At 44.3% G+C, this 15,049-nt stretch overlaps 1 protein-coding gene across 2 annotated transcripts in view; it reads right to left on the reverse strand.

Annotated features, from left to right (window-relative positions):
- TNFRSF13B (TNF receptor superfamily member 13B) overlaps positions 1-13,502 on the reverse strand; it is a 53,387-nt gene extending 39,885 nt beyond the window's left edge. For both annotated transcript variants that reach the window (XM_053930613.1, XM_024565077.3), the window contains exon 1: positions 13,180-13,502. The gene's annotated coding sequence lies outside the window, so the exon portion shown is untranslated. The remainder of the gene's footprint in view (positions 1-13,179) is intronic.
- Between the last annotated feature and the right edge of the window lie 1,547 nt (positions 13,503-15,049).

A 15,049-nucleotide genomic window follows, 5' to 3' on the forward strand; every position in this document is an offset into this window, starting at 1 on the left:
TCACACAGTAAAGAAGACACTGGCAAAAATATGCAAGGAAACACATTTGAAATGGGACCTGGCACTTCTCATTGCTTTGCTCTGGATTAAGGTAGCACCCAGAAGTGGGCTTAAGTTAAGCTCTTTTGAAACAGTTTGTGGGAGACCCTTCCAATCTCGGTTCTGGGAATGCCTCCCACCCCCAGATTTGGACCATGGGTGGGAAGTTAAGCAATATGCACAACATTCAGGGCAAACCCTAACCATTCTGCACAAGTTTGCTCATTGCAGGTCTGCCTACTCATCTGACAAGCCCTTCTTACACCTTTTTCAACTGGGGGACGGAGTCTTACTAAAGACTTGGAAGACTCAAGGACCTGAACAGCAGTTAGCCGAGCAATGGACTGGTTCCTATCATGCCCTACTGACAACACATTCTTCTCTGAAACTCATGGGAATTAAGCCTTGGATCCACCACATATGAATAAAATGGGCACAACCTGAGCAAGATTCAAACCCTGCTCCTGTGGTTGATGCTGAAAAGGAAAGCTGGACCTGCACTGGAAGGAGATTTGAAATTTCTATTTCAGAAGAAGAGAGCAGGCCCCAATGCAGAATGACAAGGTTCCTTTACTTTATTAATGTGTTCGCATATCTAGGGACTTTTAGCTGCCAGATACTGAGTTTGAGTGTGGTCCATCCCATCATTAAAGAAAACAAGGATTGAAAGTGAGTTATGGTTATCCCTAAGGGAGTAAGAAGGTCTATGAAGGTTGCAGAAGGTGTGTAGAAAGTTGTAAGGTTGTAAGGTGTATAGAAAGCTTAAAAAAAGGTGTGTGTGGGGGGCGGGTTGTGATAGTTGTAGAGGCCATAGAAAGGTGTGAAATGTTTTTTGAAAAAAAGAAACATCAGTGCTTGGGTTGAGTTATTCATTGCTTTAAGTTTTGTTTTGTTTCTTGCTTTCTGATCTTTTGGGGACTTGGGGAACTTAACAGTTTTGTTTATACTGAGAATCCTCTGTCTCTGTCATTTGGGTCCTCATGCCATTTGGACCTCATAAAGGTCATTTGCAGTATTGGTTAGCATGAGAACATGTCTCTGCCATTTGGGACTTTGTGCCATTTGGGTCTAACAAAAGTCATCTTGTGCCAATTACAGCAGGCTGGGGTAAGAGATCGTGTTTCTGCCATGAGACTGGTTGGTGAGAGGTTATGTATGTCTCTGCCAGGGTACCAGTGGACACACTGGTAAATGAGAGAATACCTCTACCACTGGGGCTTCATGCCATTGGTGCTGGGTAGAATCAAGCTGGGGTGAGAACATATCTTTGCCTTTTGGGGCTTTATGCCATTTGGGACCTAGAAAAAGTCATCTGGTGCCAGTTAGAGCCAGCTGGGGCAAGAGAATATCTCCACCATCACAACTTTGTGCCATTTGGGACCTGAAAAAGGTTGTCTGTGTGACCAGCTAGTGGGACACAAGATTCTAAGGCTAATTTAAGTCCCCACTTATTTTTTATTCTTTGTAATTGGGTTTTTTTTTCTGTGTGTGTGTGTGTGTGTTTTACGATTTTATTCATTTATTTTTAGAGAAGAAGGGAGGGAAAGAAACATCAGTGTGTGGTTGGCTCTCACATGACCCCTACTGGGGACCTGGTCTGCAACCCAGGCACATGCCCTGACTGGAAATCGAACCAGTGACCCTTTGGTTCGCAGGCCAGTGCTCAATTCACTGAGCCACATCAGCCAGGGCTGTAATTCAGTTTTTTGCTTTGGATTTTTTTGGTTTGTTTTGAAACGAAATTCAGGTCCCTAAAGGTTAAAACTTTACAATAGGTTAGGAAGTAAAGCAATGAAAGATATAAGGCATGGAAGTGCAATTTTGGCAGATACTGGAAGGACAAGGATTTTCCTTTTTGCTTTGCATTTTTTCTCCTTACCTGATCCATCTAGAACTTGGCACTCTTAATGAGTAATGATGTAAAATTTTCTTTGCATGAAACCAATAAGACGGGTTTCAAATTATGGTTTTTAATAACCAAGACTTTGACTGGAATATCATGCCTGAATGAGGCATACCTGGGCTCTAATTGTTACCAGAGAGCCTTGAGGAACTAAGATTGACTTTGGAAGCTAAGAAAAGCCCACTGGAGAAGTAGCCTGGTACCTTCTTTGGTCATGTGGCTAACTGTCCTGTGAAGCTGGGAGTTCCTCCCGCCACTGCAACACCCACAGATTTTTACAGGCAGAGGTTTTTGAGGCTTTATTTCCTCTGCACTGCAATCCTGGGTGCGCAGTCTGTCTTACACCCCAATTGTTACTCCTGGTTTATCTACACGCAAATGTGGGGCTGCCCGCTCCACCAGCCACCACCTTGCCTGCCCTGGTCCTCCAGCTGCCACCTTGCCATGAGTCCTCTTGCTCTGGATGCCCATGTCCCATCCTCGTACTGGTGTGGATGAATGTTTCTTCTTTAACTCCTTGGTTGTCAGACTTCCATACAGTTCGATTTTCTGGCACTTCTGGTTAATTTTTGTTTCTAAGTTTGTTGTTGTCCTTCTTTTGGTTGTGCAAGCAGGCAAAGTGTATCTTCCTTGCCTCCATCTTGGCTGGAAGTCTTCTAGAGAACATTTTAATGGTTGCCAGATGGGAAGGGGGCATGAGAGTTGGGCAAAAATGTGAAGAGATTAAGTAGTACAAATTCGTAGTTGCAGAATAGTCATGGGGCTGTAAAGCACAGCATAAGAAATAAAGTAGCCAAAGAATATGTATGTATGACCCATGGACATGGACAACGGTGTGGGAATTGCCAGAGGGAATGGCAGTGGGGATGGGTGGAGGGGGGCAAAGGGGAAAAATTGGGACAACTGTAATAACATAATAATAAAATATAATTTAAAAAAAGAATGAAGAAAAACTACACAGTCATTTTAATTGATGCACAAAAAGCATTTCACAAAATTCAAAACTTTTTCATGATGAAAACACTCAGTAAAGTGGAAACAGAAGAAAACCTCCTCAACATTACAGAAGCCATATATGAAAAACCCACAGCTGACATCATACTCAATGCTTAAAGAGTGAAAGCTTCTCCCCTAACAGCAACAAGACAAGAATATCTGCTTTTACTACTTCAATCACCAGAGTACTGAAGCTCTAGCCAGAGTGATTAGGCACAAAAAGGAACAAAAGGTACCCACATAGGAAAGGAGAAAATAAAATGATCTCTGTTTACAGATAACATAATCTTATACATAAAAATCTCTAAAAATTACACACAAAAAATAACTGTTAGACCTAATGAAAGAATTTAGTAAGCTGCAGGATACAAAATCAACACACAAAAATAAGTTCCATCCTGATTTCAAACCTCACTCCACACTAAAGTAGTAATACTGTATACTGTGATACTGGAATTACGACAGACACACAGAGAGAACCAAGATGGCGGCGTAGGTAGACACACTGCACCTCCTCGCACAACCAGAACTGATAGAAAATTGAACGGCAAGGAAGTCCGACACCAAGGAAATAAAAAAATAAACATTCATCCAGACCGGTAGGAGGGGCGGAAACAGGCAGCAGGGTGGAGAGGACTCGCGTTGCCGTGGCGGGACCGAGACTGGCGGAGTGTGGGACGAATGGGGGAGGCATTCTGACCACTGGCAGACCCTGTGGCCCCACATTTGCACAGACAAACTGAGAGGGCCGGACTCAGAGTGGCGGAGAACGGGGCAGGCAGAGTGGCAGGTAGCACCCCGCGGCCCCACATTCGCGCACAGATAAGCCAGACAAACGGAGGGGAACAAAGCAGACCGTGCAACTCAGGGCTCCAGCGCGGGGAAATAAAGCCTCAAACCTCTGATTGAGAACGCCCGTGGGGGTTGGGGCGGCAGCAGGAGAGACTCCCAGCCTCACAGGAGAGGTCGTTGGAGAGACCCACAGGGGCCTGGGGTGTGCACGAGCCCACCCACTTGGGAACCAGCACCAGAGGGGCCCAGTTTGATTGTGGGTATTGGAGTGAAAGATTGAGGTCCGATGGAGAGTGAAGCGGGCGCCATTGCTCCCTCTCGGCCCCTCCCCCACGTACAGCGTCAAAGCGCAGCCACCAGCGTTACCCCGCCCCGGGAACACCTAAGGCTCTGCCCCTTTAAGTAACAGATGTGCCAAGACAAAAAAAAAATGGCCCAAATGACAGAACACTTCAAAGCTCCAGAAAAAATACAACTAAGTGAGGAAGAGATAGCCAACCTATCGGATGCACAGTTCAAACACTGGTTATCAAGACGCTCACAGAATTGGTTGAATCTGTTCGAAAACCAGATGAAAAAATGAAGCCTATGCTAAAAGAAACAAACAAAAAAAATGTACAGGGAACCAATAGTGATGCGAAGGAAACTGGGACTCAAATCAACGGTGTGGACCAGAAGGAAGAAAGAAACATCCAACCAGAAAAGAATGAAGAAACAAGAATTCGGAAAAATGAGGAGAGGCTTAGGAACCTCCAGGATATCTTGAAACATTCCAACATCCGAATTATAGGGGTGCCCGAAGGAGAAGAGGAAGTACAAAAACTTGAAAACTTATTTGAACAAATAATGAAGGAGAACTTCCCCAGTCTGGCAAAGGAAATAGACTTCCAGGAAGTCCAGGAAGCGCAGAGAGTCCCAAAGAAGCTGGACCCAAGGAGGAACACACCAAGGCACATCATAATTACATTACCTAAGATTCAACAGAAGGAGAGAATCTTAGAAGCAGCAAGAGAAAAGGAGACAGTTACCTACAAAGGAGTTCCCATAAGACTGTCAGCTGATTTCTCCAAAGAGACCTTACAGGCAAGAAGGGACTGGCAAGAAATATTCCAAGTCATGAAAGGCAAGGACCTACATCCAAGATTACTGTATCCAGCAAAGCTATTATTTAGAATGGAAGGGAAGATAAAGTGCTTCTCAGATAAGGTCAAGTTAAAGAAGTTCATCATCACCAAGCCCTTATATGAAATGTTAAAGGGAGTTACCTAAGAAAAAGAAGATTAAAAATATGAACAGTAAAAATGACAGCAAACTCACAGTTATTAACGACCACACCTAAAACAAAAATGAGAGCAAACTAGGCAAACAACTAGAACAGAAACAGAACCATAGAAATGGAGATCACATGGAGGGTTGTCAATAAGGGAGTGGGAGGGGGAGAGAGGGGGGAAAGGTACAGAGAATAAGTAGCATAGATGATAGGTGGAAAATAGACAGGGGGAGGGTAAGAATAGTGTAGGAAATGTAGAAGCCAAAGAACTTGTATGTATGACCCATGGACATGAACTATAGGGTGGGAATGTGGGAGGGAGGGGGGTGGGCAGGATGGAGTGGAGTGAAGGGGGGGGAAATGGGACAACTGTAATAGCATAATCAATAAATATATTTAAAAAAAGAGACAGACACAGAGACCAATGCAATAAAATAGAACTCAGAAATAAACTCTCACATATATGTCTAACTGATTTTCAGTGGGGTTGCCAAAACCTTTCAAAAGGGAAAAGACAATCTTTTCAACAAATAGTGCTAAGAAAACTAGATATGCACATGCAAAAGGATGAAGTTGGACTCTTACCTTACAACATATACAAAAGTTAGCTTAAAATACATAAAAAACCTAAACTTATGAGTTAAAACTATACAACTTTTAGGAAAAAGTAGGGGAAAATGTTCATGCATTGAATTTGGCAATGACACTTTGGATATGACAACTAGATAAATTGGACATCATCAAGATTAAAAACTTCTGTGCACCAAGATATACTATCAGGCGAGTGAAAAGATAACTCACAAAATGTGAGCAAATACTTGTAAATCATATCTCTGCTAAGGCATTAATATCCAGAATACATAAAGAACTCTTAAAACTCAATGACAAAAAAAAAAAAAGAATCAAACAAGTCAAGTCAAAATTCCTCAAAAGTTTCGATTCAACATTTCTCCAAAGAATATATATTATGGTCAATAAGCTCACAAAAAGTGTTCAACATCATCAGTCATGAAGAAAATGTAAATCAAAACCACAATGAGATACCACTTCACAGCCTTCGCGACAACTATTATGAAAAAAGGGACCGTGGAGGCTGGTCTGGCAGCACACGGGGCTCCCAGGGACAGCGCCCCCCAGGTGTGAGCGCCCTGAGTGGCGGGCGCCGCGTGACTCTGCTGGCTGAGGAAAAGTGACTCATCTCTGGCAGAAGAGACCATCAGTGGCCGAGACAAGACGTCATCTGTGCCCTCCTCGTGCCCGCCGGGAGGAGCACAGGAGGCCCCCCGGCAGAGGCTTCAGCCGAGGTCTCCGAGGCGGAGCTTGTCGGCTGAAGAGCTGGGGACGCGGGAAGACGGCAGAGGTGGAGACGCCCTTCCGGGAGAATCGAAAACTAGGTCACTCAGGAAGGGGAAACAAGTCACAAGTTCATAAACCCCAGTGCACCCAAGAGTCCTCCTTTGACCTTTGCCTTGTTTTGTTCTGGGTATGGGCCCGAATTCTTAGGGGAGCATCCCCGCCCACGCGGGATGCGCCCCAAGCGAGACTGCAAAGCCCCTGGGAGCGAGGCGGAGCCAGGGCAGCGGGGGAAGCGCTGGTCGGGAGGCGGGCAGGTGGCGCCACCCAAGGAGACGCAGGGCTGGGGTCGCTGCAGCCCGAGCTAAAGGCTAGCCCCAGAGGCGAGAAGGTAGTCTCAAGGCTGAGAGTGGGAGAAAAAGAGGGAAGATGACGAGGAGGAAGATGAAGACGATGATGATGAATGTGGTTGTAGCGCATTTTTTTCTTGTCTATAAAGCATTTAACCACCCTATACACAACTCAATCTTTTTAAAGGAAAAAATTTGAAATGTAAGGCTGTGTAAGGGTTGTTTTTAAACTGCACGGTGTCTTTATCCGTCTGGTGAGTACCCTGCCAAATGTGTCCTTCACGCGGTGTCCCTGCGACGGCCTTGCAGCCCGTGGCCTGGAGGTGAGAGGAGGCGCTCTCAGCCTGCGGGGAGCCAGGCAGGCCTGTGTGGGCGTGGCTGTTTGTCCCGCTCCAGTTCTCGGCCAATCGTTCTGTCCACTGAATACGACTCCGTAATTGGGGGGGAAAAAAAAAGGCAAAACTATTTTGTTGACATTCTGAATGCTTCTAAGTTAATACAGTTTTCTTACCTTTTTTTTAAGAAAAAGGGAAAATGGCAAATGTTGGAGAGGATGTGCAAAATTGGAAACCTCATGAGAATGTGAAATGGCGCAGCCGCTATAGAAGACAGTTTTGCAGCTCCTCAAAATGTGAAACGAACTGCTCTGTGTCCTGCCAATTCCATTCCTAGGTGTACATCCAAACAGATACCTGTGCACCAATATTTATAGTAATATGATTTACAATAGCCAAAAAAGTGTAAAACTGAAGTGTTCATCAACAGATGAAAGCATAAATAAAATGTTATATATACACGTATATTAGATTGTTATTCAATTATTAAAATGAATGAAGAACTGATACATGCTACAACATGGATGAACCTTGAAGACATCATGCCAAGTAATATAACCAGACACGTGGGGACAGATATTGTTTAATTCCACTTACATAAGGCAACTAGAATAATCAAATTCATACAGTTAGAAAGTAGATTAGAGGTCACCGGAAGCAAGGTGGAGAAGGGAATTTGGCATTACTATTTAATGGCACAGAATTTAGGTTTGGGATGATGAGGAAGTTTTGGGTACAGATAGTGGTGCTGGTAGTACAACAGAGAGCATGTACTTAATGCCACTAAATTGCACACTGAAAAATGACTAAGTGATAAATTTTGTTATATATATTTTACCATAAAAAAGCAAACCAAGAATGAAGAAGAGAGTGGAACAATCCTGCAAATTTATGATAGAAAATTATTTTCAGTCTAGAACAATATATATTATCAATCAAGTATGGGGTCAAATAAAGACGTTATGAAGAATACAAGATCTCAAAAATGTTATCTTCTATCCACACACCATTTCTTAGTAAGCTACTGGAGTATGTGTTTCATCAAATCTAGGGAGTAAGTCAAAAAATGAGGAGAGGGGAAAAAAACCAGGACCCATCTTGGCTAAGAGGTGAATGTAGAAATCCTCAGAATGATGGAGAAGGAAGTCTCCAGAGACAGCTGCTTGTGGGTGTGGAGGGAATCCCCTCCCAGATAAAAGAAGAGAAAAGAGGAGGAATTTCTCCAGTGAAAACCTGGGAACAATAGATAAGTGAAGATGTTTGACCAATTGACAGGCTGGATCTGTCACAGAGCTGATACATGCAGAAAAAACTGAGGAATTATCAACTCCTGGGAAATTATAGTAAATGTAAACAAAATTTACATTATCATAAATATGTAAACTATCAATGAGTAATTCAGAGGCTTTGACTTATGTCTACTAAAGCATAGTTCTCTCATTTGTTGAGGACAGACAGACCATTGTCAAGGAACAAAGGCAACAAACAACAGGGCTTCTAAGAGTTGGGGGTAACAGGGGAAACTGCAGAACCTTTTACATTCTGAAACAAACTGATGAGCTGGCAGCAAAGAAAGTCGTCTATGAGCCCCTTGGCGGGCTAGGGCATCCAAGACACTTTCGGTTGTTTATGGCTTTTATGGAAAACCCTGAGGGTGTTAATGTGGGTAGGTGTGGCAGACTGTCTGGCTGTAATGTCTTCTGGTCCTCCCACCTCCGTCTGGGGTTACCATGTCCACCATGGGGTCAGCCCCACTCCCTGCATCAGAGTTGCTCACAGTGTCCATGGATCTAACTCAACACCGCACTGTGACACTGGGTGAAGGGGAGGTAATGTGTATGCAGATGGCGATATAAGAGTTAAGCAAGAAATCAATTCATAATGTCTAAAATTGAAAAGTCAAGAACTAGCAGTGTAAGCATGTTAAATTCTAAGACTCTATGAGAGTGAAGCCAGTAAAGCCACCAGGATCAATGGTTGGGAACTACAGACTATGCATCCCGGGTCCAGCACTCCCTACCCGTGTGGCCTTGGGCAGAATTTCACCTCTTTGGAACTTGGTGTCTCTGCCCATAAAGTGGAACCGCCGTTGTGAGCATTATATGAGTGGCAAGTGCTGACCTCGCATGGTAGTGAGCACACACCCGGGCACATACCAGCAAAGGCATAGCCCCCTGAGCTCTTGCATTCACTGACATTACCCTCCTTGAAATATGATGCGCTGTGTTTGCCGAAGCCTGGGCCTGGGCCAGAAAAAAAAATAAAAGGGCCACAAGGGCCTAAGACAATTCCTTCTCTTTCTCCACAGTGCTGAGAGGGGTATTGTCCCCATGAGAAGGAGCAGATGGATGACAGTGTTGGCTCCTCATTCTTATCTTCACAATTTTGCCAAGAAACTCTGTCAGTGGGACTTGAAAAGAGAGGATAGTAAAAAGCTTCGAGACAGGAAGAATTTCTCATTCAGTCTTTGAGCGAACACAATGTGAGCTACGTTGTCACCGGTGGGGTGCAGGCAGGAGGGGATCCCAGTGTGGAGAGATGGGATGTAGGCCCTGGAGGAGGCCACAGTCCAAAACCTGGGTGACACAGGAGAATTGACAATGACCATTTACAACCTCACTTTTATAAATTATGAAGAAGGGGGAGGAGAAAAAGAAGAGCTGGTGGTGGGGCAGGGGGCAGGAAGGAAAAGAAAGGAGGGCAGAAGAAGAAGGAAGAGGAAAAGGTGAATTTTCATTTCAGTTAGTCGTATATGCTTTCTCACCAGGCTTTGTTGAAATACTGAAAATAGCTCTGAAACCTACCTTTGCCAGCCCCCACTCCCACCCAACATTAACTCCAGAGGTTGTTAGGGGGTGAGCCTTCCCATGCCAGATCTAAAGTCAGAACTAAATTATTGAATAGGTCCTGGGAGAACCAGTGAAGGTACTTTCTCAGCTTTCTGCCTGTTGTAATTTTTACCTCCTGTTAGCTGATTTTGACAATGGATTTGCCACAGTTCAGTGACAGATGTGTGTGAAAGTGACAGAACCTGTGTGATGACCACACAGCTGAGTCATAGCCAGGTCACCTTGGGAAAGGGCCTGCAAAATGCAGAGTGCACGCTGACCTTTGCTGAGAAAACTTTCTCAAGCACACATACATGACAAGCACATGCCTGGACAAAGACATGATTGACAAATGGTAGTTAATATTCTGATGTAAGTGGTATAAAATGTAATTGATTACTTATAATCAATTATATTGCCTCAGACTAGTACTTCAGACCTGGGACCTGCTCCTGGAATCTCAACTTGTAGCTCAACCATCAAAAATTTCCCCAGAGCTGCTTTATTACCTTGCCTCTCTTCTGTGCCGTCTCACAGGTACCTTCCTGGATGATCATGTGGCCTGAGCACCCGCAACCTAGCCATGTGTTTTGTTTTGTAATTTGACAATTGAGGGTGCATCTCCTCTGTCTCCTTATGCTGTGTCATTCCTCTCTGCATCCAGTGCCTTCCATAGTACCAGGCACAGTGTAGGTCCTTAATAAATGCTCAGAAATGACCAGCTACCTCACACACAGTTGTCCTCAGTAAAGACTTATGAAATCAGAAGCCACCCCGGTTCTGGCACTGTGTTACAGACAGCTGGACTGGGATAATATCTGAGTTCCATTTGGCTCTCTCCCCTGCTTGATTTCTCTATTCACATAGAACTAAGGGGAACTCTGGCTGATGTGGCTCAGTGGTTGAGTGCCAGCCTGTGAATCAAAGGTCGCTGGTTCAATTCCCAGTCAGGACACAAGCCTGGGCTGTGGGCCAGGACCCCAGTAGGGGGTGTGCAAGAGGCAACCACACATTGATGTTTCTTTCCCTCACTTTTTTCCTCTCTTCCCCTCTCTCTAAAAATAAATAAAATAAAATATTCAAAAATAAATAACAAAATAAAACTTAGGGGAAAGGATCCTTGATACAGATGAAGTGACTGGGCCAGAAACCAGCACAGAAAATAATTTCCCCTAGATTAAAAAAGAACACCCCAGTGAGTTCAATGTGTAAATAGAATAAAATTATTTTTGAAAGGGCTTTCTAACTATGACCCAAAATCCAAAATCTATAAAAGAAAACATTGATAAAATAGACTACACAAGACAAACAGCCCAGTGAAAACTTCTGCATGGCAAAACAAACAAACAAAAAGCACCTTAAGGAAAATCCAAAGACAAACAAAAAATGGGAACAAAATATTTACAACTCATATCTAAAGACTAAACAAAAAGGAAAAGACCAGCTACCCAACAGAAAATCAGGCAAAGGCAATGAACAGATAACTCACAGACAAGGAGAAACAGCATAAAGATGCCTGGTCTAGAGATAAACAAATTCAAGCCACATGGACACTATCTTCCACCTAGTAAATTATTAAAACTCCAGAAACTTAAAAACACCTGTGGCAAGGTCACAAGGAATGTGGCAGTCCCATAATTATGGAAGAATAAGAATTAGGAGTGACCCTCATGAAGGGCAATTTGGCAACATTTGTCAAAATTACTGATGTATTTACCCATTAATACAGTGATTAAACTCTGGGATTTGTCCCAAAGTGCAAAATGATAAATGAATTGCAGAAATATTTGTAATGACAGAATGTCAAAAATAACCTAAATGTCCATCAATGGGGAATTGACTGAGTAAATTATAGGAAGTTTATAATTGGACTATTGTTCACATATAAAAAAGGAGTAAGAAGGCTCTCTATATATTGCTAGGGAATACACTCCAAGACATATTAAGTGGAAAAACAAAACAAAGTACTGTTATAACAACATGGCTTATAAGCTCCCTCCCTGCTTTCCTTCTTTCTTTCTGCAAAAAGGAGGAAAATTTTAATCTGTAAATTGATATGTTGTTATATACATAGAGAAACACTGTAAGAAATCAAAAACAATGTTTTGAATAAAATATTTAGGAATAAATTTAACAAAAAATGCAAACCTTGTACATTGAAAACTATAAAACATTGTCGAAAGACATTAAAGAAGACCTAAAAAAATGGAGTGACATTCCATATTCATTGATTAAAGACTTAACATTGTTAAGATGGCAGTACTCCCCAAATTTTTCTACAGATTTATTGCAATCCCAATAAAAATCCCAGATGGCTTTTCTGCAGAATTTGACAAGCTAATCCTAAAATCATACAGAAGTGCAAGAGACCTAGAAGAGCCAAAACAATCTTGAAAAAGAAAAAACAAAGTTGGAGGACTCACACTTGCCAATTTCAAAACTAACTACAAGGCAACAGTAAAATAAGACAGTGTGGTACTGGAAGGTTGATAGACATAGATCAATTACATAGAATTGAGAGTCCCAAAATAAAGCCTAACATTTATGGTCAATTTATTGTCAGCAACAGTACCAAGACAATTCTGTGGGAGTAAACAGCGCTGAGACACATCCAAGAGAATGAATTCGTTCCATACATAAAAATGAACTGACAGTGGATCATAGACCTAAATGTAAGACTTAAAACCAGACAACTTTTAGAAGAAAACAGGAGCAAACTTGTGGGTTAGGCGATTATACCAAATGCACAAATGACTAAAGACTGAGAGATTGGACTTCATCAAAATTAAAAACTTTTGTTTCATAGAACACCATCAAGAAAATAAAAAGACAATCCACAGACTTGGAGTATATACTTGCAAAATGCATATCTGATAAGAGATTTGTATTTAGAATATATAAAGAACTCTTATAACTAATAGAAAGGACAAATTGTTAGATAGGACAAGAATCTCAAGGTCTGGGCCATTCTTACTAAATACTATTCTTGCCAACTGTTAAAATGTAGCACAGTATTTTACAGACCAGCTATAACTGGATGAGCTTGACAGGAACCCAACCCAGTAAGTGTAGCCAATGGAAATCAATGTGTAATTGCCCAAATAGTGCTTATGAGCAATGCCTAAGCCTCCCTTCCAAGACGCAGAGCATTGGATATGAATCCCCTGTTCTCCTTTACTTGCTGAAAGTAAATAAAATGACCTTGCAACAAGCATGTCTCTTTTCTGAATAGAGCACCCCAAGTGGTGAACCCCTTGAGTTCAGTAACAACTTTGGTGACAGTGGATGGGACTCTTAAAAGAACTCCCTCTGGGCCTGGTGGGGACACTTGGAGGAGCAGTAGGCAGTGACAGCTCATCCAGGACTTACTCACCTGTGTCTCCACTGGACGCGGAGACTGTTCTATGGGAGGCTCCCCCTCGGTGCTGAGCACAGGAACTTCGGCAGCGAAGCAGAGTGGCCACCTGAACCTCTTTCGTGCACTGCTTCAGCAGGGAAGAGGGTCGTCACTTTAATTAGCGTTTCTATTCCCGTTAGGGTTGTCAGAAACAAAGTTTCAGTTCTGGTGTGCACTTGTTTCCGGCTGGTCAGGCAGAAACTGTGTCCGGGATGCCGGATTCAGGGCCTGACCTGAGGGTTGAGGGACGCCTGCAGGGCAATCCAATACATTCTCAGTGACAAAATCTCTGGTCTGGTTGTCTGTCCTGCAGGGGATGGATTTTGTGCTTTGTGTGGACATTCGTGTTTGCCTTGTCTTATATGTAAATGTGCTGGTTATGACAAATTCAAATTTGGTTCCTGAATGCAGCCCCTGGGGTGCATTCATTCTTCAGAATTAGATAAAAAGAAGTCTGTTTATTTGACTTAAAGACATTAAGCTATACGTAAATTGAGAAATATGACAAATGGGTAAATGGTAGGAAACTGTCCTGTCAAGGCAGCCCCGCTCCAGGCTGAGAGTCCGCTGTGCATGAGGGAGGCACTGTTTTCCAAGTGCAGTGTGGCAGGCTGACCGGGCATCAGCCCTGCGGGGAAGCCCAGGGTGGGGCAGCCGCGTTCTTTGTCCCAGCAGAGGCAGCCATGGGGGTTAGGAACAGAACAGCGCTCTGCCAAGTGTGGGCTGGGACAGAGACAGCTGCAGGGAGGCCACACCACCCAGAGCCATCCTTTCAGCAGACTGGGTCTGCCCTGTGGCAGGTGAGCCAGGCAGCCTGGCCTGTCCTCTGCCTCCCTCAGGCCCACGTGTCTGGGACCTGGGGCCAGCCTTGGGAGGCCTTGTCAGCCCATTGGCTCTAGGAGTCCAGACTCCAGAGGAGGAGAGGAGCCAGGACCTGGGGCTGCAGTAGGGGGTGAGTGCTGTGCAGGCATCTGCAGCTGGACCTAAGTGAGGCGGGGCGGTGCCTCGTGTGAGCAGCCCCCACTGCATGGCTGACTGTCCTTATTTTTCTGTCTCATGACAACCCGTGGCTGCACCTCTTTCCTGTCTTCACTCTCAGTCCTGAGCTCCCATTGTTTCTAAACTGGGGACAAGGGGTGACAGAGCCACAGCCTGTGAGAAGTGGGAACTGTGGGATGTACACACCTCAGGTGATCTGCTCTTCTCAAGGCTCGTCCCAGTGCCTGCTACGCAGTTGGTTTTGGGGACAAAGAGGTTGCCAGTGTGTGGTGCTTTCTCCCTTAATCCTGATTTTCACAGGGGCGTTTGCCTCGGAGCTGCAGCTGTGTAGCCGGCTAACTGGGGGACAGTGTTTCACAGGGTGTCTGATCACAGAGGGCCCTGTGCTGTGTGGGCTAGGACAGGGTGGCCTCACGTGTGTGGCCTTATTCTCCTCCTGTGTGTGTGTGTGATTGCGTGTACACACACCGAGCTTATGTCCCCCGGGAGAGCCTGCTGCACTCACAGGGGGCTTTTCTGTGGTGCACTGTCCCAGGGGAGTGGATGCAGAAGGCTGTGTCCAGCCTCCCGCCCAAGCCCACATGCCTTACCAGGTGCAGCTCTTTACTTGGCCACCTGGCAACAAGCGTCAGTGTGGCTGAGAAACCATGGGATGCCGACTGGATGTTGTATAGACCTGTCACATCTGGTATCCCTTCCCCCTCTGGGGTTACTGGGCTTCATCCACTGGGTTCGTCCTCTCCAGAGTCACTTCCTGCCCAGATCCTACCTGTCCTAGCAGCTCAATAGGTGACCCCTGAATAAAAACCATCGCTTGGCGTCCTGAATTTTATGGGAAGAGATTCAA

Source organism: Desmodus rotundus, chromosome 9, assembly GCF_022682495.2.
Source record: "Desmodus rotundus isolate HL8 chromosome 9, HLdesRot8A.1, whole genome shotgun sequence".
Classification (NCBI taxonomy): domain Eukaryota; kingdom Metazoa; phylum Chordata; class Mammalia; order Chiroptera; family Phyllostomidae; genus Desmodus; species Desmodus rotundus.